The 25,422-nt window shown below is 46.2% G+C and overlaps 1 protein-coding gene across 1 annotated transcript in view; it reads right to left on the minus strand.

Annotated features, from left to right (window-relative positions):
• The window catches only part of LOC124033884 (coiled-coil domain-containing protein 102A-like), an 82,351-nt gene extending 62,708 nt beyond the window's left edge, over positions 1-19,643 (minus strand). Inside the window, exon 1 of the mRNA XM_046346272.1 lies at positions 19,495-19,643. The gene's annotated coding sequence lies outside the window, so the exon portion shown is untranslated. The remainder of the gene's footprint in view (positions 1-19,494) is intronic.
• Between the last annotated feature and the right edge of the window lie 5,779 nt (positions 19,644-25,422).

Consider the following 25,422-nt stretch of genomic DNA (forward strand, 5'->3'; position numbering starts at 1 on the left):
AACTTTAAAGAGGAGATGATAAGGGTTTTTGATCGCTCAGTTTTTGGGAAAGAAGCTTCCTGGTCCCTGTCTTCCCTATGTCAAGGTAATCGATCCATAACGGATTACTCTATAGAGTTTCGCACTCTTGCTGCCTCCAGTAACTGGAACGAGCAGGCGTTGCTCGCTCGTTTTCTGGAGGGACTCCACGCTAAGGTTAAGGATGAGATTCTCTCTCGGGAGGTTCCATCCAGCGTGGATTCTTTGATTGAACTCGCTATTCGCATTGAACGACGGGTAGATCTTCGTCACCGAGCTCATAGTAGAGAGCTCGCGTTAACTGTGTCTCCCCTCTCTCCGACACTACCGTCTTTCCCCACTGACTCAGGTGTTGAGCCCATGCAGCTGGGGGGTATTCGCATCTCGACTAAGGAGAGGGAACGGAGAATCACCAACCGCCTCTGTCTCTATTGCGGTTCCGCTGGTCATTTTGTCATTTCATGTCCAGTTAAAGGCCAGAGCTCATCAGTAAGCGGAGGGCGACTGATAAGCGCTACTAGACGGTCCTGTCATGTTTGTCATTTATTATCATGTCTTGTCCCTGTGCTCCCCATGCTATTCGTTTCCCTCTGCTGGTCTTATTTGGTTCTTTCCCTCCTATCCCTCTCTCTCCCCCTCCCTCTCTCACTCTCTCGCTCTCTCTTCTCTCTATCGTTCCGTTCCTGCTCCCAGCTGTTCCTATTCCCCTAATCATCATTTAGTCTTCCCACACCTGTTCCCGATCCTTTCCCCTGATTAGAGTCCCTATTTATTCCTTTGTGATCCGTTCCTGTGCCGTCGGTTCCTTGTATTGATTTCACCATGCTGTGATTGCGTTTCGCCCTGTCCTGTCGTGTTTTTGCCGTGATTGTGTATCACCCTGTCCTGTCGTGTTTTGTGCCTTCATCAGACGCTGCGTGTGAGCAGGTGTCTCAGTCGACTACGGCCTGCGCCTACCCGAAGCGACCTGCAGTCTGTGGCCGCTTCTCCAGTTGTTTTCCCCTCTACAAATCGAGAGGATTTCTGTTATTCCGTTTTGGACTTTAATAAACTCTGTTTCTGTTAAGTCGCGTTTGGGTCCTCTTTCACCTGCATGACAGAAGGAACCGACCAAAGAATGGACCCAGCGACTTCTGACGCTCGTTACACTGCCGTCGAGATCCAAGGAGCCATGCTCGGCAGACACGAGCAGGAATTGTCCGCTGCTCGCCATGCCGTGGAGAACCTGGCCGCTCAGGTTTCCGACCTCTCTGGACAGTTCCAGAGTCTACGTCTCGTGCCACCTGTTACTTCCTGGCCTGCCGAGCCTCCAGAACCTAGGGTTAATAACCCACCTTGCTACTCCGGGCAGCCCACTGAGTGCCGCTCCTTTCTCACGCAGTGTGAGATTGTGTTCTCTCTCCAACCCAACACATACTCTAGAGAGAGAGCTCGGGTTGCTTACGTCATTTCACTCCTTACTGGCCGGGCTCGAGAATGGGGCACAGCTATCTGGGAGGCAAGGGCTGATTGCTCTATCAAATTCCAGAACTTTAAAGAGGAGATGATTCGGGTTTTTGACCGTTCAGTTTTTGGTGGGGAGGCTTCTAGGGCCCTGGCTTCCTTATGCCAAGGTGAACGGTCCATAACGGATTATTCCATTGAGTTTCGCACTCTTGCTGCCTCTAGTGAGTGGAACGAGCCGGCGCTGCTCGCTCGTTTTCTGGAGGGACTCCACGCAGTGGTTAAGGATGAGATTCTCTCCCGGGAGGTTCCTTCAGATGTGGACTCTTTGATTGCTCTCGCCATCCGCATAGAACGACGGGTAGATCTTCGTCACCGGGCTCGTGGAAGAGAGCTCGCATCAACGGTGTTTCCCTGCTCCGCATCGCAACCATCTCCCTCCTCTGGCTTTGAGACTGAGCCCATGCAGCTGGGAGGGATTCGCATCTCGAATAAGGAGAGGGAACGGAGGATCACCAACCGCCTGTGCCTCTATTGCGGAGTTGCTGGACATTTTGTTAATTCATGTCCAGTAAGAGGCCAGAGCCCATCAGTAAGCGGAGGGCTACTGGTGAGCGCTACTACTCAGTCCTCTTCATCTAGATCTTGTACTACTATGTCGGTCCATCTACGCTGGACCGGTTCGGGTGCTACATGCAGTGCCTTGATTGACTCTGGGGCTGAGGGTTGTTTCATGGACGAAGCATGGGTTCGGAAACATAACATTCCTTTCAGACCGTTAGACAAGCCTACGCCCATGTTTGCCTTAGATGGTAGTCATCTTCCCAGTATCAAATTTGAGACACTACCTTTAACTCTCACAGTATCTGGTAACCACAGTGAGACTATTTCTTTTTTGATTTTCCGTTCACCGTTTACACCTGTTGTTTTGGGTCATCCCTGGCTAGTATGTCATAATCCTTCTATTAATTGGTCTAGTAATTCTATCCTATCCTGGAACGTTTCTTGTCATGTGAAGTGTTTAATGTCTGCCATCCCTCCCGTTTCTTCTCTCCCTACTTCTCAGGAGGAACCTGGCGATTTGACAGGAGTGCCGGAGGAATATCATGATCTGCGCACGGTCTTCAGTCGGTCCCGAGCCAACTCCCTTCCTCCTCACCGGTCGTATGATTGTAGTATTGATCTCCTTCCAGGGACCACGCCTCCTCGAGGTAGACTATACTCTCTGTCGGCTCCCGAACGTAAGGCTCTCGAGGATTATTTGTCTGTGTCTCTTGACGCCGGTACCATAGTGCCTTCTTCTTCTCCGGCCGGGGCGGGGTTCTTTTTGTTAAGAAGAAGGACGGTACTCTGCGCCCCTGCGTGGATTATCGAGGGCTGAATGACATAACGGTTAAGAATCGTTATCCGCTTCCCCTTATGTCATCAGCCTTCGAGATTCTGCAGGGAGCCAGGTGCTTTACTAAGTTGGACCTTCGTAACGCTTACCATCTCGTGCGCATCAGAGAGGGGGACGAGTGGAAAACGGCGTTTAACACTCCGTTAGGGCATTTTGAGTACCGGGTTCTGCCGTTCGGTCTCGCCAATGCGCCAGCTGTTTTTCAGGCATTAGTTAATGATGTTCTGAGAGACATGCTGAACATTTTTGTTTTTGTCTATCTTGACGATATCCTGATTTTTTCTCCGTCACTCGAGATTCATGTTCAGCACGTTCGACGTGTTCTACAGCGCCTTTTAGAGAATTGTCTCTACGTAAAGGCTGAGAAGTGCTCTTTTCATGTCTCCTCCGTTACTTTTCTCGGTTCCGTTATTTCCGCTGAAGGCATTCAGATGGATTCCGCTAAGGTCCAAGCTGTCAGTGATTGGCCCGTTCCAAGGTCACGTGTCGAGTTGCAGCGCTTTTTAGGTTTCGCTAATTTCTATCGGCGTTTCATTCGTAATTTCGGTCAAGTTGCTGCCCCTCTCACAGCTCTTACTTCTGTCAAGACGTGTTTTAAGTGGTCCGGTTCCGCCCAGGGAGCTTTTGATCTTCTAAAAGAACGTTTTACGTCCGCTCCTATCCTCGTTACTCCTGACGTCACTAGACAATTTATTGTCGAGGTTGACGCTTCAGAGGTAGGCGTGGGAGCCATTCTATCCCAGCGCTTCCAGTCTGACGATAAGGTTCATCCTTGCGCTTATTTTTCTCATCGCCTGTCGCCATCTGAGCGCAACTATGATGTGGGTAACCGTGAACTGCTCGCCATCCGCTTAGCCCTAGGCGAATGGCGACAGTGGTTGGAGGGGGCGACCGTTCCTTTTGTCGTTTGGACAGACCATAAGAACCTTGAGTACATCCGTTCTGCCAAACGACTTAATGCCCGTCAAGCTCGTTGGGCGTTGTTTTTCGCTCGTTTCGAGTTTGTGATTTCTTACCGTCCGGGTAGCAAGAACACCAAGCCTGATGCCTTATCCCGTCTGTTTAGTTCTTCTGTGGCTTCTACTGATCTCGAGGGGATTCTTCCTTATGGGCGTGTTGTCGGGTTGACAGTCTGGGGAATTGAAAGACAGGTTAAGCAAGCACTCACGCACACTGCGTCGCCGCGCGCTTGTCCTAGTAACCTCCTTTTCGTTCCTGTTTCCACTCGTCTGGCTGTTCTTCAGTGGGCTCACTCTGCCAAGTTAGCTGGTCATCCCGGTGTTCGAGGCACTCTTGCGTCTATTCGCCAGCGCTTTTGGTGGCCGACTCAGGAGCGTGACACGCGCCGTTTCGTGGCTGCGTGTTCAGACTGCGCGCAGAAGAAGTCTGGTAATTTTTTTCTGCTTCTGCTCCTGGTCTTGCTGGGTCTCAGTCTGTTCCCTGCCATCGCATCTCTCCTGTTCTTGTCCCTGCCCTTGCTGTGTCTCAGTCTGTCCCTAGTTCTCATTTTTTTTTTAGAGTAGTACCCTAGTTTCCCTTTTTATCGTTTTTCGTTACGGTCCTGAGGAGAGGAGTTGGGTTCTTTCTCGGGACGTGCTGGACCGTTTGATCTATGATTTCCTCCGTTGCTGCCAGTGTTCCTCCTCGAGAGCGCCAGGAGGCGCTCGGTGAGTGGGGGGGTACTGTCATGTTTGTCATTTATTATCATGTCTTGTCCCTGTGCTCCCCATGCTATTCGTTTCCCTCTGCTGGTCTTATTTGGTTCTTTCCCTCCTATCCCTCTCTCTCCCCTCCCTCTCTCACTCTCTCGCTCTCTCTTCTCTCTATCGTTCCGTTCCTGCTCCCAGCTGTTCCTATTCCCCTAATCATCATTTAGTCTTCCCACACCTGTTCCCGATCCTTTCCCCTGATTAGAGTCCCTATTTATTCCTTTGTGATCCGTTCCTGTGCCGTCGGTTCCTTGTATTGATTTCACCATGCTGTGATTGCGTTTCGCCCTGTCCTGTCGTGTTTTTGCCGTGATTGTGTATCACCCTGTCCTGTCGTGTTTTGTGCCTTCATCAGACGCTGCGTGTGAGCAGGTGTCTCAGTCGACTACGGCCTGCGCCTACCCGAAGCGACCTGCAGTCTGTGGCCGCTTCTCCAGTTGTTTTCCCCTCTACAAATCGAGAGGATTTCTGTTATTCCGTTTTGGACTTTAATAAACTCTGTTTCTGTTAAGTCGCGTTTGGGTCCTCTTTCACCTGCATGACAGGTCCTCTCCGTCAAGTACATGTACTACCTTACCGGTCCATCTACGCTGGACCGGATCGGCAGCTTCCTGCAGTGCATTAATAGACTCTGGGGCAGAGGGCTGTTTTATGGACGAAGCCTGGGCGCGGGAACATGACATTCCTCTCAGACAGTTAGGGGGAGCCCACGGTCATGTTTGCCTTGGATGGTAGTCCTCTCCCCAGTATATTTTATGAAACACTACCTTTAACCCTCACTGTATCTGGTAACCATAGTGAGACCATTTCTTTTTGATTTTTTGTTCACCTTTTACACCTGTTGTTTTGGGTCATCCCTGGCTAGTGTGTCATAATCCTTCTTTTGATTGGTCTAGTAATTCTATCCTTTCCTGGAACGTTTCTTGTCATGTGACGTGTTTAATGTCTGCTATTTCTCCTGTTTGTTCTGTCCCCTCTTCTCAGGAGGAACCTGGTGATTTGACAGGAGTGCCGGAGGAATATCATGGTCTGCGCACGGTCTTCAGTCGGTCCAGAACCAACTCCCTTCCTCCTCACCGGTCGTATGATTGTTGTTCTGATCTCTTCAAGAAGCGTTTTGCATCCGCTTCTATCCTTGTTGCACCTGACGTCACTAAACAGTTTATTGTTGAGGTTGACGCGTCGGGGGTGGGCGTGGGAGCCATTCTGTCCCAGCGCTCCGATACTGACGATGGGGTCCACCCTTGTGCGTATTTTTCTCATCGCCTGTCACCGTCGGAACGTAACTATGATGTGGTTAACCGCGAACTGCTCGCCATCCGTTTAGCCCTAGGCAAATGGCGACAGTGGTTGGAGGGGGCGACCGTTCCTTTTGTCGTTTGGACTGACCAAAAGAACCTTGAGTACATCCGTTCTGCCAAACGACTGAATGCGCGTCATGCTCGTTGGGCGTTGTTTTTCGCTCGTTTCGAATTCGTTATTTCTTATTGCCCGGGTACTAAGAACACCAAGCCTCATGCTTTATCCCGTCTCTTTAGTTCTTCTGTGGCTTCTACCGATCCCGAGGGGATCCTTCCTGTTGGGCGTGTTGTCGGGTTGACTGTCTGGGGAATTGAGAGACAGGTTAAGCAAGCACTCACGCACACTGCGTCGCGCGCGCTTGCCCTAGTAACCTTCTTTTCGTTCCTGTTTCTACTCGTCTGGCTGTTCTTCAGTGGGCTCACTCTGCCAAGTTAGCTGGCCATCCCGGCGTTCGGGGTACGCTTGCTTCTATTCGCCAGCGGTTTTGGTGGCCTACTCAGGAGCGTGACACGCGCCGTTTCGTGGCTGCGTGTTCGGACTGCGCGCAGAAGAAGTCTGGTAATTTTTTTCTGCTTCTGCTCCTGGTCTTGCTGGGTCTCAGTCTGTTCCCTGCCATCGCATCTCTCCTGTTCTTGTTCCTACCCTTGCTGTGTCTCAGTCTGTCCCTAGTTGTTACTCTCCTGGCCTGTTTGGTCCTGTTTGCTCTAAAGCTTTCAGTTCTCTACCCGTGTCTCATTTTTTTTTTTAGAGTAGTACCCTAGTTTCCCTTTTTATCGTTTTTCGTTACGGTCCTGAGGAGAGGAGTTGGGTTCTTTCTCGGGACGTGCTGGACCGTTTGTGATCTATGATTTCCTCCGTTGCCGCCAGTGTTCCTCCTCGAGAGCGCCAGGAGGCGCTCGGTGAGTGGGGGGGTACTGTCATGTTTTGTCTTATTTTGTCTTGTCATTTTGCTTTTCCCTCTGTTCGTTTTCCCCCTGCTGGTCTTTTTAGGTTCGTTTCTCTCTTCCTCCCTCTCTCTCTTCTCTCTATTGCTCCGTTCCTGCTCCCAGCTGTTCCTATTCCCCTAATCAATCATTTAGTCTTCCCACACCTGTTCCCTATCTTTCCCCCTGATTAGAGTCCCTATTTCTCCCCTTGTTTTCCGTTTCTGCCCTGTCGGATCATTGTCTATTGTTCACCGTGCTGTGTCTGTGTATCGCCCTGTCGTGTCGTGTTTCCCTCAGATGCTGCGTGGAGAGCAGGTGTCTGAGTCTGCTAGGTTCAAGTGCCTTCCCGAGGCAACCTGCAGTTCTTGATCGAGTCTCCAGTCTGTTCTCGTCATTACGAGTGGAATTATGTCTTATGTTTGTAGAATTACTTTACTGGATTAAAGACTCTGTTTTCGCCAAGTCGCTTTTGGGTCCTCATTCACCTGCATGACAGTATTACACACGTGTGAATTGAAAATGTGTATTTTGTGTATCCCAACTCCCCCGGAGACACCCTTGGAGAGTGGAGTCACAGCCAGCCACACCCTGGAGCAATTAGGGCTACATGCCTTGCTCCAGAGCACAGCGACATATTTTATACTTTGTCGGCTCATGGATTCGAGGTAGCGACCTTTCGGTTACTGGCCCAACGCTCCAGGTGTTGTTGCAATGATGTGCTGGGTTCAGCATAGTGACTGACCTTGCTCTGTCTCAGAGTTGTCTCTACCTGTGTATTGCTGACTGAGTGTCCTGAGTCTAAAGCAGCTCTGCATCACAGTGTGGTGCAGTATCAAATAGCCATCATTTATTCAGCAGCCAGCCCAGAGCCCAGGCAGGCCAGGAAGTGATGGAGGGCTGGAGAGATACTGTTTGACTGCATGTTTCACTGCCTGCTCTCTGCAGCTTGGTGAGACTATATATCTTTCAGCCCTGTGTTACAGCTCCTAAGCCAAGAGTAGATCACATCTGACTGCATGGTACGAGCTTCAAAGCGTGAAACAAATTAATTCATTTTGATGGGCTATTGCTGCATAAACTTTAAGGTTAGGGTTAAGTTTAGGCATTAACTCCAAAATCTTAAGGATAGGCATTCTGCCTCTGATGGAAAGGTTGCTAGTTCGAATCCAGCAATAGAAAGTAGGTTTTTAAATGTTTGTATTAAGCCTATCCCAAGCCTTAATGCCTAACCTTAAGGTAAGGGTTAACTCTAAATGTTTAAGGTAAAGGTTAAGGTTTGGGATAGGATTAATTGTTATTTTTCTTAAGGTTAGGCATTCTGCCTCTAATTCCAAAGGTTGCAAGTTTGAATTCAGCAATATATATATATATATATATATATATTTTTTTTTTTTGGTATTAAGCCTATCCCAAGCCTTAACCCTTACCTTAAGGTTAGGCATTAACTCGGAATGGTTAAGATAAGGGTTAATGTTTGGGATAGGCTTAATACAAAAATATGTATATATTTGGTCCTATGCTTCACCATTCCCGTCCACAACACCCGAGCAAAACTGAAACCTCCTTGAAGGTAACGGTGCTCACTCTTGCCCAGTTTCCACATCATCTCCCGGCGTCCTCAGACATGGATGGACGTCGAATACTGACATGGCTGGTTTGGACGCAGTACAAACCCCAATTTATCGCTCCGCATTAGGGGGGGGGGGCAAACTTTCTGGGATTAGGGGGTAGAGAGGGAGGGGCAAATCACCCATACAAACTCCAACAGAAACACACATAAAGTTGGTTGTAAAGGCCATCTGGTCCGTTGTTAGGTTATTTCCTGGTTGGAGCCGAGTGACACAAGGCTCAGACCTGTCCTGTGGGCCGGGGGATGAGACGACTTAACCCCCCCCTTACAGGCATCTCCTGCATGCACTGCAATGACCCAGCAGGATTAGGACATTTGTTTGAACGAAGCTGGGGGTGTAGGGAGAAGACACCCGTCGCAGTAGGTTGTCAGGAGGTGCAAAATAAACAGTCCCAATATATCCACTATCCCTCAGTTTAGTCAGTTTCTCCTCTCTTCTACCATCACCTCATTCCCTCTCCTTGTCCAATGGTACCACTTCTCTATTCTCCCCACTATCTTCCCCTTCCTCCTCCTGCCTCTCTGCTGTCACTACTGGGGCTACGGTGGTTAGAGCGGATTCTGAGCGACAGAGTGAATCCTGCTTCTCCTCTCCTCCTCAGTGGAGCTGCTCCTCTCTGCAGGGCCCGTCAGCTCAGTGAGGTGTCCTGCTGTTTCAATCAGACGAAAACACCAGTAGTCCACCACACCCTCCCATCTGTCCCCCTGCCTCTCGGCTCCCCTTTCCTTAATCATTCCTGTCCCCAAAACAGCATTTATTTTCCATTCAAATAGTATCGATAAACATGCCACCACAATCAGGAGTAATTTACAGTAACACAATTTCAGCTTGCACGGTTTAATAAAAATTGGAAATGTACCACATCACATGTTGTTGAGGAACGTCATGGGATGACTTTACCTCCTAGGATGGGTCTCAGTGTTTCTTCACTCTCAGTGTAAAGTGTGCTCATGAACACATCAGCCAAGTGGATGAGTGTACAAGCTGCCTCTAAAGAGCCATTATTTACACACAACTTAAAGGTTAAGTCAATAAATTGTTTGGGTAGACAGGTGTCAAGGAGAGCAAGCGAGGGCGAGGGCGAGAGAGAGAGAGAGAGCGATAGATACTCTCAGTTAGTTTGTTTAACTCGCGGCAAGTGTCAAGGAGTAAGGAAAGAAATCCAATGGGATGGTAAATACTGTGGCCGTAACATCAAGCAGGCACCTGGCTATGCTTTGCCACTAAGTGCAATATGCCCAAACCCTCACCACAGGATAGAGTCCATACTAGTTCTGTAGCACAGTGGGTTGGGGTAAAATTATTTCGTCACAAACGCTGGTGTGGGGACAGATCCTCAGTCCAGTTAGTAGTAGGTGTTAAGTTGCAGTAAAAGGATACAGGCTGTGCTGCTAAGTATGGATTAAAGCACCTTCAAATCAAATTATATTGGTCACATACGGGCGTTTAGCAGATGTTATTGCAGGTGTAGCAAAATGCTTGTGCTTCTAGTTCCGACAGTGCAGCAGTATGAAACAAATAATACCTAACAATTTCACAACATATACCCAATACACACAAATCTAAGTAAGGAATGGAATTAAGAAAGAATATATAAATATAAGGACGAGCAATGTCAGAGCAGCATAGACTAAGATACAGTAGAATAGTATAGAATACAGTATATACTGTACATATGAGATGAGTAATGCAATATATGTAAACCTTATTAAAGTGACATTATTAAAGTGACTAGTGTTCCATTTATTAAAGTGGCCAATGATTTCAAGTCTGTGTATATAGGCAGTAGTTTATCTGTGCTAGTGATGGCTATTTAACAGTCTGATGGCCTTGAGATAGAAGCTGTTTTCAGTCTCTCGGTCCCAGCTTTGAGGTACTGATGCCTTCTGGATGATAGCAGGGTGAACAGGCAGTGGCTCGGGTGGTTGTTGACCTTGATGATCTTTTTGGCCTTCCTGTGACATCAGCTGCTGTATGTGTCCTGGGGGGCAGGTAGTTTGCCCCCAGTGATGGGTTGTGCAGACCGCACCACCCTCTGGAGAGCCCTGCGGTTGTGGGCAGTGCAGTTGCCGTACCAGGTGGTGATACAGCCTGACTGGAGGCTCTCAATTGTGCATCTGTAAAAGTTTGTGAAGGTTTTAGGTGACAAGTCAAATTTCTTCAGCCTCCTGAGGTTGAAGAGGCGCTGTTGCACCTTCTTCACCACGCTGTCTGTGTAGGTGGACCCTTTCAGCTTGTCAGTGATGTGTATGCCGAGGAACATAAAACTTTCCACCTTCTCCACTGCTGTCCCGTTGATGTGGATGGGTGATGCTCCCTCTGCTGTTTCCTGAAGTCCACAATCATCTCTTTTGTTTTGTTGATGCTGTGTGAGAGGTTATTTTCTTAGCACCGCACTCCCAGAGCCCTCACCTCCTCCCGGTAGGTTGTCTTGTCGTTGTTACATTCTTACATAGCTATTCCACTTGTCCAGATGGGATAGGGCAGTGTTTAATGTGATGGCAATTGCATCGTCTATGGACCTATTGGCGCGGTAAGCAAATTATAGTGGGTCTAAGGTAACAGGTAAGATGGAGGTGATACGATCCTTGACTAGTCTCTCAAAGCACTTCATGATGACAGAAGTGAGTGCTTCGGGGCGATAGTAATTTAGTTCAGTTACCTTTGCTTTCTTGGGTACAGGAACAATGGTGGCCCTCTTGAAGCATGTGGGGACAGCAGACTGGGATAGGGAGAGATTGAATATGTCCATAAACACACCAGTCAACTGTTCTGCGCATGCTCTGAGGATGCGGCTAGGGATGCAGTCTGGGCCGGCAGCCTTGCGAGGGTTAACACGTTTAAATGTCTTACTCACGTCAGCCACAGAGAAGGAAAGCCCACAGTCCTTGGTAGCGGGCCGCGTTGGTGACACTGTGTTATCCTCAAAGCAGGCAAAGAACGTGTTAAGCTTGTCCGGAAGCAAGACGTCGGTATCTGCGACGTGGCTGGTTTTCTTTTTGTAGTCCATGATTGTCTGTAGACCCTGCCACATACGTCTCGTAACTGAGCTGTTGAATTGCGACACCCCTTTGTCTCTATGCTGACGTTTTGCCTGTTTGATTTCCTTGTGGAGGGAATGACTACTTTGTTTGTATTCTGCCATATTCCCAGTCACCTTGCCATGTTTAAATGTGGTGGTTCGCACTCTCAGTTATGCGCGAATGCTGCCATCTAGTCACAGTGGGTACAACTTCACCTATCCACTTCCTGATAAACTCAGTTATCATTTCAGTATATTCATCAATATTATTCTTGGAAGCTACCCGAAACATATCCCAGTCTGCGTGATCAAAACAATTTTGAAGCATGGATTCTGATTGGTCAGCGTTGAATAGCGTTGAATAGCATGGGTACTAAGGACTTCCCTCTATGGATCTGACTGTAATTTATTTAGACATGTATCACAGCTTTCTGCCAGACAAAGGTATAGGTAGAGATGCCTGGCGTGGTGCTGAGCAACTGTGCAGAGATTTTTGAAGTGTTACTTGTTCTTACTTTACATCAGAGTGTCCTGTTCCTGACAGGGGGCCCAACCCTATTAGCTGGGCATCATGAGTAAGTGGTGGCGGCTGTAAGGCAGAAGTAATTGAGCATTAAAGCTCTCTAAATCTGTCTGCACATGGGCGGACGGAGAGAAACTACAGGATCTGACATTATGATAGGCTCTCCCAGAAGGAATGGTTTTACTGTGATGCCAACTGCCAAGACAGGGAAACCGAATAACTCCAGGAAGCTCAACAGAGGCTGACGAACGTTATTGTCTGAGACTCACATGCTGTCCCAGTTGGTGGCGGATCATCACAACAAAGCCCATTCAGTCAGTGTGGTCAGTGTGGTCAGACTACCTGTGGGTATTTCTGTGTAACTGGCTTTGAGTGCTGCACAGCAGTTGGATGAGGCTTCAGAGACCTTCATGTGAGGAACATAGGAACATAGTCCTCCCTCACGTCACTATGAAAGGCCGAACTGACGCCAGCCCAAAATAAATCCCTCTCATGGTCTTCTCATCAACATGCACAGAGGAAACAGGACGACAATAAAAGAAGGCATACCAGCATTCATGAGCTCATATTATTGGTCTGGTCAAGGCTGATGGTAGTCTTGGCCTCCACCAATGAAAAGTTAAAGAGATTAATTCAATTTCAATAAACAATCCATAAACACAGACTGCCTATGACTTGTTTTGCATCAGTGCTTTTATTACAGACATGTACCTACATTTGGTTTGCATGACACACTTGCGTCTTTTATAGACACCAAACACACTCATAAATACACAGCGCCCAATGGAATCTGGGCTCTATAACATTAGGGAGAGCAGAGCTAGGTTCTTTAATGTAGCCGAGGCCTGGTCCTCCTCACCATTCGTTCCACTGACGGACCAAACCAGGTCTGATGTCTGCACTCTGTGGACGTAAATAGGGGCCTCTTTCTCTAATAACGAAGCGCATAGCATGCCACAGTCCCTCTCAACCTAAAGCCACTAGCAGCTGCTTCTGGTGCATCTGGCAGACTGCTTAGAGAGGCACAGATCGTCCAATGATGTCAGTCCGTTTGTCCCACCCAAAAGGCTACAGGATGACTTACGGTCACTCCCGGGAGAGAGAGCAGCCAAACTTGTTTCCAGGTTGGAAGGAGAGGGAAGGGAATAGGGGGTTTGTCAGTGGTGGTCAGTCAATTCCCCAACTATGCTGTCTGCTCCACCCAAATCTCCTTCCTGTGGTCTCTGGACAACAATATAACAATCTCTGAAAACAAAGTTAAAGTCACTCTCTCACAACACACACTCGGGTTAAGGACGCTAGAGTTAAACAGAAGGTTGCTTTAACGGCAGCAACCACAGCAAGATTGCTCGATAGTGATGCCCCATTGACAGACCAGACCAAAGGCATTCCATGCCTTGCTCAAATGTAACATTACTGCCAAACAGTAATTACAATGTCTTATATAAAGCTAAAGTTAGGCATTCTGTCAGATTCACATGGAAAGACTTGCAGGCCGTACGGAGTTCACATCAATAGCCTCTGAATCAGAGCGTTTTCTAAACCGTTGTGATGCACTATTCCTTTTAATGCTTAAAACTCAGAACGGAGCAATATTGAGACAATCCACTACTATCTGTAACAGATGATGTTATGTCATCAAAACGTCACAGGAGCCATGTGCCCCTGAGCCCATATGCATTGCAAGCAAGGTCATTCTTCCACTGTGTTCCAGTGAAATATGCAGTCTCCGAGTGTGTCTTTGGGGATTTGGGATATGCAAAAAACGCACTTCCAATTCACACATGCGTATAATACACACTTGTACATGTGTGAAATAGGACAAATATATTACTATGCAAAGGCCAGCAAATTCCTCCTAGATCCTCTCATCGTTGATACAGAGCCTTTTCTTCCCTCCGTTCACCCAGGTTTGGCCAGAGCTACAGAATGACAAGGCCAAACAACAAGTGTTGAGAAGGCGCTTGTATTCTGTTCAAGACACCCAATTAAGATGACAGGTTACAAGACAGACAGACAGACAGACAGACAGACAGACAGACAGACAGACAGACAGACAGACAGACAGACAGACAGACAGACAGACAGACAGACAGACAGACAGACAGACAGACAGACAGACAGACAGACAGACAGACAGACAGACAGACAGACAGACAGACAGACAGACAGACAGACAGAGAGAATGACAGACAGACAGACAGAGAGAATGACAGACAGACAGACAGAGAGAATGACAGAGAGAGACTGATAGACAGAGAGAGAAAGACAGATAGACAGAGAGAGAGAGAGAGAGAGAGAGAGAGAGAGAGAGAGAGAGAGAGAGAGAGAGAGAGAGAGAGAGAGAGAGAGAGAGAGAGAGAGAGAGAGAGAGAGAGAGAGAGAGAGAGAGAGAGAGAGAGAGAGAGAGAGAGAGAGAGAGAGAGAGAGAGAGAGAGAGAGAGAGAGAGAGAGAGAGAGAGAGAGAGAGAGAGAGAGAGAGAGAAAGACAGAGAGAGAGAGAAAGACAGAGAGAGAGAGAGAGAGAGAAAGAAAGGCAGAGAATGAAAGACAGACAGAGAGAGAAATACAAGAGAGAGACGCTAACACTAAATCAACATCAGTCTTATCACAGCTCCTCATCAGAGCCACAAGTCTCAATCTTACAGCAAGGGTAAACAGCTCACCAACCTAGCTGCTCAGAGCATGGACAGACACGACTGACTACATACAAGATAATATCTAAATCTGTGAGACTGTGCCATACTGAACACTATGCAGATCTCTGGATGTCAGCCATATCATTCGTTATCACAGTGGTGTGTCACAAGTTAGCTCTGCAGGAGGCGGATAATTCAATTGAGAGATTAGGATACCATCACGCAAACAAACACACTCTCTTATCTCTTAACCTTTTCAAGTGTGAGTTCTAAATATCTCTAACGGTCGCCCCAGCGTGAGTTTCTTTACGCGTGAGATGTCAGAATGCACTCACTGTTCCTAAATGTGATTGTTACGCAACCGGACAGTTGTTTTTTTAATTTTTTTTACCTTTATTTAACTAGGCAAGTCAGTTAAGAACAAATTCTTATTTTCAATGACAGCCTAGGAACAGTGGGTTAACTGCCTGTTCAGGGGCAGAACGACAGATTTGTACCTTGTCAGCTCGGGGGTTTGAAATTGCAACCTTCCGGTTACTAGTCCAACGCTCTAACCACTAGGCTACCCTGCCGCCCCAGTTAACCCGCGCTGCCCTCAGACCACGGCACCCACTGGCTGCTAATTATCTATAGGCTATGTTTCTAATTGTCAATTTCTAATTATTTAAAAAATATATATATTTTCTAACAACAGTTTGAATTGAGGTGTGTTCTGCCTCCTCATTAATTCACATAGAAGTAGGCCACTTCACTGTTGCGGACAATTTATGTTTGAGGCTTTACAGCTATATTAACTTCTCTCTTTGAAGAGAGCCCAAGCACTTCCCCCAGTGTTTCCCCAGATCAAGTGTGCAGACACTTTGCACAAACTTTTTCTCCCTGGCACATTTTCTGGCTGGCACTCGCATTGCCTTTATTGTTGTTTTCCTTACAATTAACTTTGGACATGTGTGTGTTCCTATCAAAGTAAGTGCCTTATTTTCTATATATCATGTTATAGTTTCTACTGTAGCATACCGTATATATGGAGCATAATGTATTTACTGTTTTATTAACATGTTTTCAAGTGCTGGTGACAAATCATGCATTCAAATTTTGTGTGGATTGTAATGAACACGAATGTGAAATACTTTTATGAAGGTTACACTGCTTATGATCAGCTTATGCTAAGCTATTTGCCAGCTATCTGTCGCGCCATGTTTCTTGACATTATACAATGCATTTTGGGGGTCACGTCTGTCAGGCCAAAGATGCTATAACAAAAGGAGGCGAAGGGATAGTTCACGCATCTTTCCAGTAAACTTCCGGGAGTGAATGAAGGGAAGTGAATGATAGTAGACGACACACCCCCTTCAACATGCATACTGCAAACAGACCCAACTCATCTAGTCCTCTCTTCCTATCTTTGGTTGGCACGGGGGGGGGGAAGACTAATATGGCGGTGCACACAAACTACCCATCGGCAGATTACTTTCTGTTTTTCAAATGTTTTTTACTCAATTCTTTTGATCAACGGTGAGCTCACCCGTGATGTGATGAATTGTAAATAGTATTTGCTATTAGCTCATTCATATTGTGGTTGCCGTCAACCCCGAATGTTAGCTAAATATGACCGATTGTGTTCTGTGAATGTCTGAACATTGCATCCAAAAATAAACTGGTCACATTCAGGACATAATGTTGTAACGACTGTGTTTATGCAAATTCTAAATAGCCGTTCTAATCACACCGGGCTTGAGCATACGCTGCAGGGGCCACTTTAGAATGATCACACCCGTGTGTTGGTAAGTGTCAAAGCGTTAATGAGCTTCTGGATCAGTCATTAAGCCAAGCGTCAGACTGTATATCCATCCTAAGACTGATGATATGACAATAAGCATGGTCATGGGGCTGAGACAGCACTGCAATAGGAGCTTCTACACATCAAATCGGTCATAGGGTCTCTGTCCCTGACCATGAACTTACCAGCCCAGAGCTGATAGAGGAAATGGCTCCTGTTAATAACAGTCATTACTTATTACCCCAGTGCCACAGAGTTCTACTGATGTCAGCTCTGATTGGTCAATTGTTTTTCTTCTGGAGACGTCTTCCAGTCGGGAATAAATAGCCATATTTATGGATCTCCTGTTGACAGCAACTTGACTTCAAAGCCCAAAGACATGTCAGTCAAATAACTGGATTAGAGGTTAGAGGGGGGAGCGAGAGACAGAGAAAGAGAGAGAGAGAGAGAGAGAGAGAGAGAGAGAGAGAGAGAGAGAGAGAGAGAGAGAGAGAGAGAGAGAGAGAGAGAGAGAGAGAGAGAGAGAGAGAGAGAGAGAGAGAGAGAGAGAGAGCGAGAGAGAGAGAGAGAGAGAGAGAGAGAGAGAGAGAGAGAGAGAGAGAGAGAGAGAGAGAGAGCAAAGGGAATAGAGAAGGGGGTTTGAGGGGAGAGCAAACACTATGAGAGGGTAGAGAGCTGGGTGTGGAGGAATGGAATGCATTTAGCGAGAATGATTGTAGGTACACTGTCAATTTGGCAGGCAGGCTACATACCAATTGCTCTTGATTGCACCAAAAATAAACACAGTATAACCTCCAGTATTTATCCTGGACATTCACTAAAAGAGTAGCCGTGCTACACTTAACCACCAGTACTCTATGAGCCATTGTTATATTCTGACATTGTTTATGTAAGTGTTGAGATGGGTGTAGAGGTATTGGAGGATGCTGATATTCCACACAGGAAGTAAGAAAAAGGAGAGGTATTTTCAAAGCCAAAGGCATAGTCTACTCTACATGTAGCGTGGAGTCTTTGGGTTTTCAGAAAAGCGGTACATCAATCCTGTGTAGTTATTGTTATTACACACACACACACATACACCGATTCAGAATGTCAGTTCACAGACACACAGCGTGCTGCATGTGGCAGGCAAGCAGATGGGTCTCTGCCATCCTAAAAATGTGGCGTTGCCGTGACAACCACACACAGTGGAGTTGTCCATCTGCGTGTGTGCATGTGTGAGAAGAAACCCACTCGAGATGTGAATTATCTCAGTATTTGGGTCTGTCTGTTTAGCTGACCCAAACATCACGTAGCCATTAAGTAGCTTACCAAAGCAAGCCCCGTTAGTGTTCGGACATTCATTCAGGGGGGTTATGTGCCTGAATGTGGGGAGTAAGGTTGTAAAGAAAAGATCAGTTGGACTCATCCCCATCATCCTCATTCTTGTCATCTTTATCCAGTAGGTAGGCAGACTATAGTAGGCTAAACAGGGACTTCACTGGGATGGACTACAGCCAGAGCGGCCACAGTTTCAGTGAGCATGTCTCACTCAGCCCCAAGCCTGGTTAGTCAAGCCAGGAGCATTGAGAAAAGAAGCGGAATAAAGGGGACAAGAGGCCTCAAGATGATTTTTTAAAGGTGGAGAAAGGGGAACATGGTGAGAGGTATAGGGCCCGGCTGTCCTATGAATCCCAGTTCACTTTTTTGAGCAAGACATAATTATTTAACTGCTCTCTATTGTAACTATTTTGAAAATGGAAAAAGCAATAACGCAAAGATGACAACCTACCGTTATAATTTAGAATGGTGGGATTTATGGTGGAAGAACATTTGCTGCGGCCTTGGAGTTGCTATAACAAGTGTGGAAAATGTGAGAGTGACCTGGGCTTCATGAAACTGTCTGCCCTCACATTAACACCGTTTTGAAGTGGAAGGCCAAGGGTGTTTATTTTTAAAGCTGGGTGTCAAGGCAGAGGGCAGAGACCTAGACCCAGCCTGGAGGAAAACCACGTGGCGTTTTTAAAAACCTAAACGCCGTGTCTATTCAATCAAAACCGCTCGGTGTGTTTGTGAAGGGGAGAAGAGATGAGGGAATGACAGCTGAGCTGCATGAAAGAGAGAGGAAGAGAGATACGTGGAGATAGAAAGAGGAATTCACTTGAAAACAAAGCATAATAAGCATGTCCCATTGATTCAATGTGACTTTCACAGTATTATCGAAAATATAACAAAAACATGTAATGCAGTAGGCTCCAGAGCTGGCATCATCTTCTGGGATACACCCATTCATTACAAACAAAAACAATTAAAAAGAAGGGGAAAGTTGCACGCATGCCGTGTAACAACTGGAGTTTTCAACAAAGTAGGCCGAGACAAACATTTATATTTAGAAAAAGATCATGCAGAGATGTCCAGTCCTGTAGAACTAACTTCCATGCTGATGTTAACACAGTAGAACTAGTGGTGCGACATCAATGACGGCACAATACTTATCAGCAGATGGATTCACCAAGAATGATGCCACTGAATGTCAAAAATGTGTCATTCCACCAACTTATATTATTCGGTGTCACTCCGCGGTCTCGTTCAACAGTCCCCTAAACGTGTCGTAGCAAATACTGTAGTGTAGCATGATTGTTTCTTCAATAAGAGCTACAGTATCCATCACAACTATTGTTACACACGCGCCTCGTTATAAACGAGTTATAAGTGCGACATTGCAGTTCATCAGCAAGGCCATTTCACGGGGGAAATGACTGTCAACTCAAACAGAGAATAATTCACTCCTGACAGCTACAATACTATTAGTAAGCTAGGTGGGGTGACGAAAAAAAAATGATTCCATTATATCAACTTCATGGTGTGGTGATTCTGTGGTAAAAGCGAGCAACAATGGGTGTGCAACAATGTATAAACATTGTCAAGTTAGTCAACAAACAGACAAACGTCTGTACTATATTTATTCACGAATGTTGAATAATATCCACACACACACACAAGGACAGAAAGGGATCGGACTGGGCTTCCCCTGCATGGAATTCGACCGTGTTGTCTGTCATTTGACACCCCACAGTGAACCTAGCTGTCCACAGCAGAATAAAAATACATATATGCACATACCTTTTATAATGGCACAAGTTCAGCTTATTCTAAATGCCACTTGATGCGATATGTGTCGGGTAGAAGTCGCTATTCTCTCTTCGATAGTCTTCACGTCATTTTTCCTACAGGAATTTTTCCTCGGGAAGTGGAGGTTCGTTAGCGGAGTGGGGAAGCGAAAAGGGGTGGGACTTGGAGATGAGGGCGGTGTCGACGACGGCGCTTTTGAAACCATCCATCTAGCCTACTGACAGTTTGAGAAGTTGCTGAAAAGGCCAATCGAATTGGGCATTCCCACTTTGACCGGGCATGTATCACGAACGTGTGCAAAAAGGTTGTAAAACCGTTTAATTCCGTCCTTTTTCATTAGCAGAGTGAATGTATCACTCACATTTTGCAACATTGTTCTTATGAGTCAGGGATACTTTGTTACACTGTCAGAGAGATATGAAAAAAAAGTTGTAAGGACATAATGCAGCCAATTGTAAATATGTGTACCTTAACCTTTGAAGTATGGGAAGAATAGCCTTGATTATATCATCATATTCATGGTTAAATAAACAACCAATGTATCTGTAACACGTTTTACTGAATTACAAATCAAAGAAAACAATGCAGATTAAAAGTGTTTTTCTTTCAACTTTTTTTTTTTAAGGAAGAGGATCCAAGCTTTCTCTCTTTATGTAGGCTACGACTTCACAGAGTAAAACCTCTATGGGGTGTGTGCTTTCTCACCAGTAATTGGTTTTTCAGTGCGTTACATCAGCTGCACTGTTGGAACTCAAACATCTTCCTTTGATAAATGATGTATGTGATCTCTGTTCTCCAGAACATTTGTGGCAAACACACGAAGTGAGGCTAACATTTCTACTCATTATGCACTCTCTCAAAGGATGTAACATTTATCTCCAAAAAACTTAAATTACCCCGCAAATTGGGCGTATCCATTGAGATAACACTTACCAGGGTGCTAAATCCACAAAAAAAATGCTTCAGCTGATGGATTAAATGCAGGCGTGGACTGCAGTACAGAGACAGTACAGAGACAGCACAGAGACAGCACAGAGACAGCACAGAGACAGGGCCTGGTGCCAAAGTAACTCTCTCTCCCTAGCCTACCATTGTCTGTGGGAGCCAGTCCATCAGTGTGGAGTGGTCTGCACCCCCTCCCAGGGAGACAACCGTTGAGCCAGAGAGGGGGTAAATGAAACCAGAGGGACTGAGGAGAGAGACTATGAAACCCCTGCCAGAAAAGTATTGTATTAATTTAAGAGGAGCGTTTCATATTTTGCAGAAATCTATTCCATGAGTAATGCAAAGAGGATACTAGCCTCTATTACACTATACTAGAATATTAGAGTAGTGGTCTTTGGTATGGGGTGTTCCTGGTTGGGTCAAGTGGTCAGGAAAAACTCCTGACTCTACCTATAAGGTGTGGTATTGAGCATACTTGGGGTTAGAGGTCAAGGATGAGGTGGAGGTGAGAAGGTGAGTGACTGAAAGAGGCACATCCTTTCAAATCAACGATTTAATTGTGTTATGTATAATCCTGTCTAACTGTTATCTGTTATAACAATTGTAGCTTTTCTTCACCCTGTGGGGGAAGAGGGGGGTGGTGAATAATACTTCAGAGACGAGTTCAACAATATGGAGGCCAAAGACAGAATGACATGTGCACTGTCGTGGGCGCTCTGACTGCACTCCTCTCTCACAGCACTCTCTCTCATGTTCCCTAGGGAGCCGAGCAGCCCCCCCCCCCCACACACACACAGGCCCTCTCAGGATAACTGGTAATAACTGATAATGAGGTCACGTCCTTTGGGGTTTCCTCTCAGACTCCACACAGCCAGGAGACTCACATATCTGTGGTCTGGGTGGGGGGACTGAGGATTTGAATTTGAGACGGTATGGGCAAGGGGAAACACATTGTTCAAAGTTCTGAAACTAGGACACTGATAGAAATGATGAAAGGGGGGAGTGCCTTCTTTTTCTAACCAACTTTTTTATTGCTACTCAATTTGCCTACGTTTTGTTTGCCTGGCTGATTTTTTGTTTATTTTTTTCAAGTCTCATCTGGACTGTACAGGAAGTGTGTGCATTATTTACATTAGCAACATGTAAAGCATAACAGGACATACAATTGCACTGTCACTTCTATTCAGTCATCAGCTTTGAACCAGGGATGGGAGAAGACCACCCACACAAATCAAGCAGGGGATTCTTCAGGTAGAGAGCCTAGTATACCCTGTGAACAGCAAGAGAGGAAGAAAGAGTCTTTCTTGTTCTCCCCTGCCTACCTCGGCACAGCCAGCAGCTCTCTCAGATGTTTGGGAAAATGCATGTAATATCGGCACGGGCCTAGTTTATGCCGTGTGGAGCAGGATGGGGCTAGGCGGAGAGGGAGGGAAGGGTAAATGGGGACAGGAGGTTCTCCTCCTGTTCTTCCCCAGCCCAGCAGCTAATCTCTGGGGCTCGCTGTGTTGAAAGTGTCAGGATTTGGCCAGGGTTGTTCCGGTTTTTGGTCACTAGATGCCCCCATTGTGCCTTTTGACCTATTGTTTTCCCTTGATCCCCATTATTATTTGCACCTGTGCCTCGTTTCCCCTGATTGTATTTAAACCCTTTGTTTTCCTCAGTCCTTTGCTCTGTGTTTGTATGTTAGCACCCAGCCCTAGTTCTCTGTGAACCCTTGTTGATCCCGGTGGACTCTCTTGTGGAATTCTGTTTTTTGTTCTTGTTTGTTTGTTTTTGAGTATTTTTTGATGCGTTTTATGCTATACCTCCCACCTTGTGGATTTACCTTTTTGTCTTGGAGGATTACCTTTGTTCTTGTGGAATTCCTTTTGAGGTTGTGGAGTTACATGTTTTCCTGAAGAACTTCACTTTTTACTTCATTAAATACACCGTCTCAAGTACTGCTGTGTCTGCCTCATCTTCTGGGTTCTGCCAACTATTTGTGGCTCAGTTGGTTAAGTGACTGTTTCTCACTCCAGACTCGGGTTCGTAACCGGGTCCTGACAGAAAGATCACCATGTCTTCTGTATATCTGGTTCATGAGAAGTCATACAAACCACGGAAGGAGTCATCATCATGTATACATGAGTGAATATTCCACCCACACTCTTACTTACTCAGACATATCAAATCAAATGTTATTTGTCTCATGCTCAGGTGTAGACCTTACGGCGAAATGCTTACTTACAAGCCCTTAACCAACAATGCAGATAAAGGAATAGAGTTTTAAAAAATATTTCCTAAATAAACTAAAGTTAAAAAATAAAATAAAATAAAAAAAGAGACAAGTACATAACAATTACAAGGCTATATACAGGGGGTACCGGTACCAATGTGCGGGGGTACAGGTTAGTCGAGGTCATTTGTAAAGTGACTATGCATAGATGACAAACAGCTAGTAGCTGTTAATGTAAATAGTCTGGGTGGCCATTTGATTCGTCTAGCTGTTCAGCAATCGTATGGCTTGAAAAACATACCCTCAGAGTACACCCACACAAACAAGCACACACAAGTCAACGCAAAAAGGCATGCACAGGTCGCTTCCAAAGAAAACAAATTATTGCTACATCACATTGTGGAACCCTGGAGTTGTTTTCAAAGCCAGGAAACTTTCACTGAAGCTCTGCCCAGTCACAGCAGGGAGACATCCAAGAAGAGGAGGAGGGATATGCGGAGAGAAGGAGAGAGAGGGTGCAGATGGAACGAGAGAGTAAGGGAGAGAGAGAGTGTAAGTAGAGGGGACATTTCAAAGTAGAGCTCGTAGAGAGAAGCCAAGCCTCTGAGTTGTTTGGATCAGCATGAGGGTGATGTACACTTTGAACAAGGATTCCGAGAGACCACACAAAAATAATACACACAGATCTACAGCAGAGTACAGGGACTTTCCAGGGCTAGCTAACAAACTTAGACTCTGCTCCCCACCCAGTGCTACACAAGTTCACGTTATACCAGTATTGCAGAATTGGGGCATAAAATAGGAAGTCGCTGGGCCTCCAGAGTGGCGCAGCGGTCTAAGGCACTGGCGTCACTACAGACCTGGGTTTGATCCCCGGCTGTGTCACAGCGGGCTGTGACCGGGAGTCCCATAGGGTGGCGCACAATTGGCCAAGCATTATCCAGTATCTGACTGTGAGTCAGTGTATCAGAGTGTGCATATGCTATCACAACAATTACTCTGTTCTCAAATGTTCCACACCATCCCTCTTTCTTCTGTCTTGCAGGGGAAAATCTCTCTCTCTCTCGCTCTCTCAGCTTTAACTTCAAAGAGGATGTTGAATGTGCAGAGAGACTGAGCTCTCTTATGTAGGCCATGTTTGAAATGTGAGAAACTGGAGGAATATGGTTTTGCTGATAATAAGATAATCACTTTCTGCACAATCAACTCTTTCCCATCCTGTGGGACCTGGAATTTTGCTCTCTTCCTCTGCATCACTGGACACCACATCTGTCAGCTGTGCTTTACCTACAAACACACTGTATGGTACCATATAAACATATCAATCAAATAACAGTAGACAAGCCTTATGTGGAATGTTGATCTCTGTGCTTTCCCTAGTTAATTACATGCAATATGCACTTTGACCAAACGTGGCGCTATATATATCCAAGTTCACTGCAGCCTCAGTGCAATTGCTTCATTCACTGTGTGGACCAGGCCTGGGCAAAGGCCGGCCCGGGGGCCGTATGAGGCCGGCGACCTGTTTCAATACGGCCTGAGGAATCATGCTCAGATCACATAAATAATTTGCGATAGAAAAATGTATTTGCTATTCAAATTAAAAGCCCAATGAATACTGGCCTTTGTGTGATAATTTCACTCCCATCACTTGCGGGACATTTATTTTGAAGGCACGTATAAATAATGTACAGTGTTCCAGCAAGAGTGGACATCGGAATATTTCTTTATTGAGGTATCAGGTGTGGTATGTGCCCTTAGTGTGCAAAGAGAGCATCGCTGTCTTGAAAGACTACAACTTGTCCCGACACTTCCAGACGAAGCACGCAGAGAAATATAGGAATATGTCTTCTGAGCAGAGGGCAAGTGCATCGAAAGAGTTTCTTTCTCAGTTGCAAAAGCACAAAGAACTTTTCACAAAACTGCATTCAGCAAACAGCGGAATTGCAAGAGCTAGATATGTACTGTCCAACAAAATTCCTAAACATGGCAAGCCATTCGCTGAGGGCGAATTCATAAAAGAATGTTTAATTGGGGGATCACGTGATCCTTCAACGAGATGGCCGCATGAACTAAGAGCTCCGCACAAGTAGTTTCCAATTCCTAATCTTACCTCCACTCCAAGTTCAAACTCATTTAGCTTTAGTAAGAAAAAGTCATGGCGGCTACAAAAGGCGACACTACAGGTGACATTTTTACCCGGACTCGAGTATTAGCGACGGAAAAAGCCTCCAAGAAGAAGCTAGCTTCAGAAAAAACTAGCGCCATTAGCTAGGAGCAAGAGAACCCGCTCCCCAACGAGGCACAACGAATGCCAACCTCGCACTCTGTCGAAGACATCCTTTTTTGAGTTGAGATCCCAACGTACAGAACTAAACACCAAATTAGATGCCATTAACTCTCAGCTCAGTGCGATAGGGGGCAAGGTGACAATCCTGGAAAACGCTTTGCCTGACAACAACAACAAGATAACCATAAACGCGGGGCGCCTGGACGAGGCAGAGGGGCGAATCCTATCCATGGAAAACTTATTGACAGATGCCATGGAAACAATAGCATATGCTAAAAAGAAAATCGAGCATCTGGAAGAGAAAACAGAGGACCTGGAAAACAGGGGGCGAAGGAATAATTGTGTTCTATTCAATCTGGGCGAAAAAGAAGAGGGAAACATGCCACTGATCCGCTACCTACAAGACAAACTTCCTGAGTGGCTCCACATGTCCACCGACAGGCCCATAGAACTCGAGAGAGCTCACCGA

Source organism: Oncorhynchus gorbuscha, linkage group LG04, assembly GCF_021184085.1.
Source record: "Oncorhynchus gorbuscha isolate QuinsamMale2020 ecotype Even-year linkage group LG04, OgorEven_v1.0, whole genome shotgun sequence".
Taxonomy (NCBI): domain Eukaryota; kingdom Metazoa; phylum Chordata; class Actinopteri; order Salmoniformes; family Salmonidae; genus Oncorhynchus; species Oncorhynchus gorbuscha.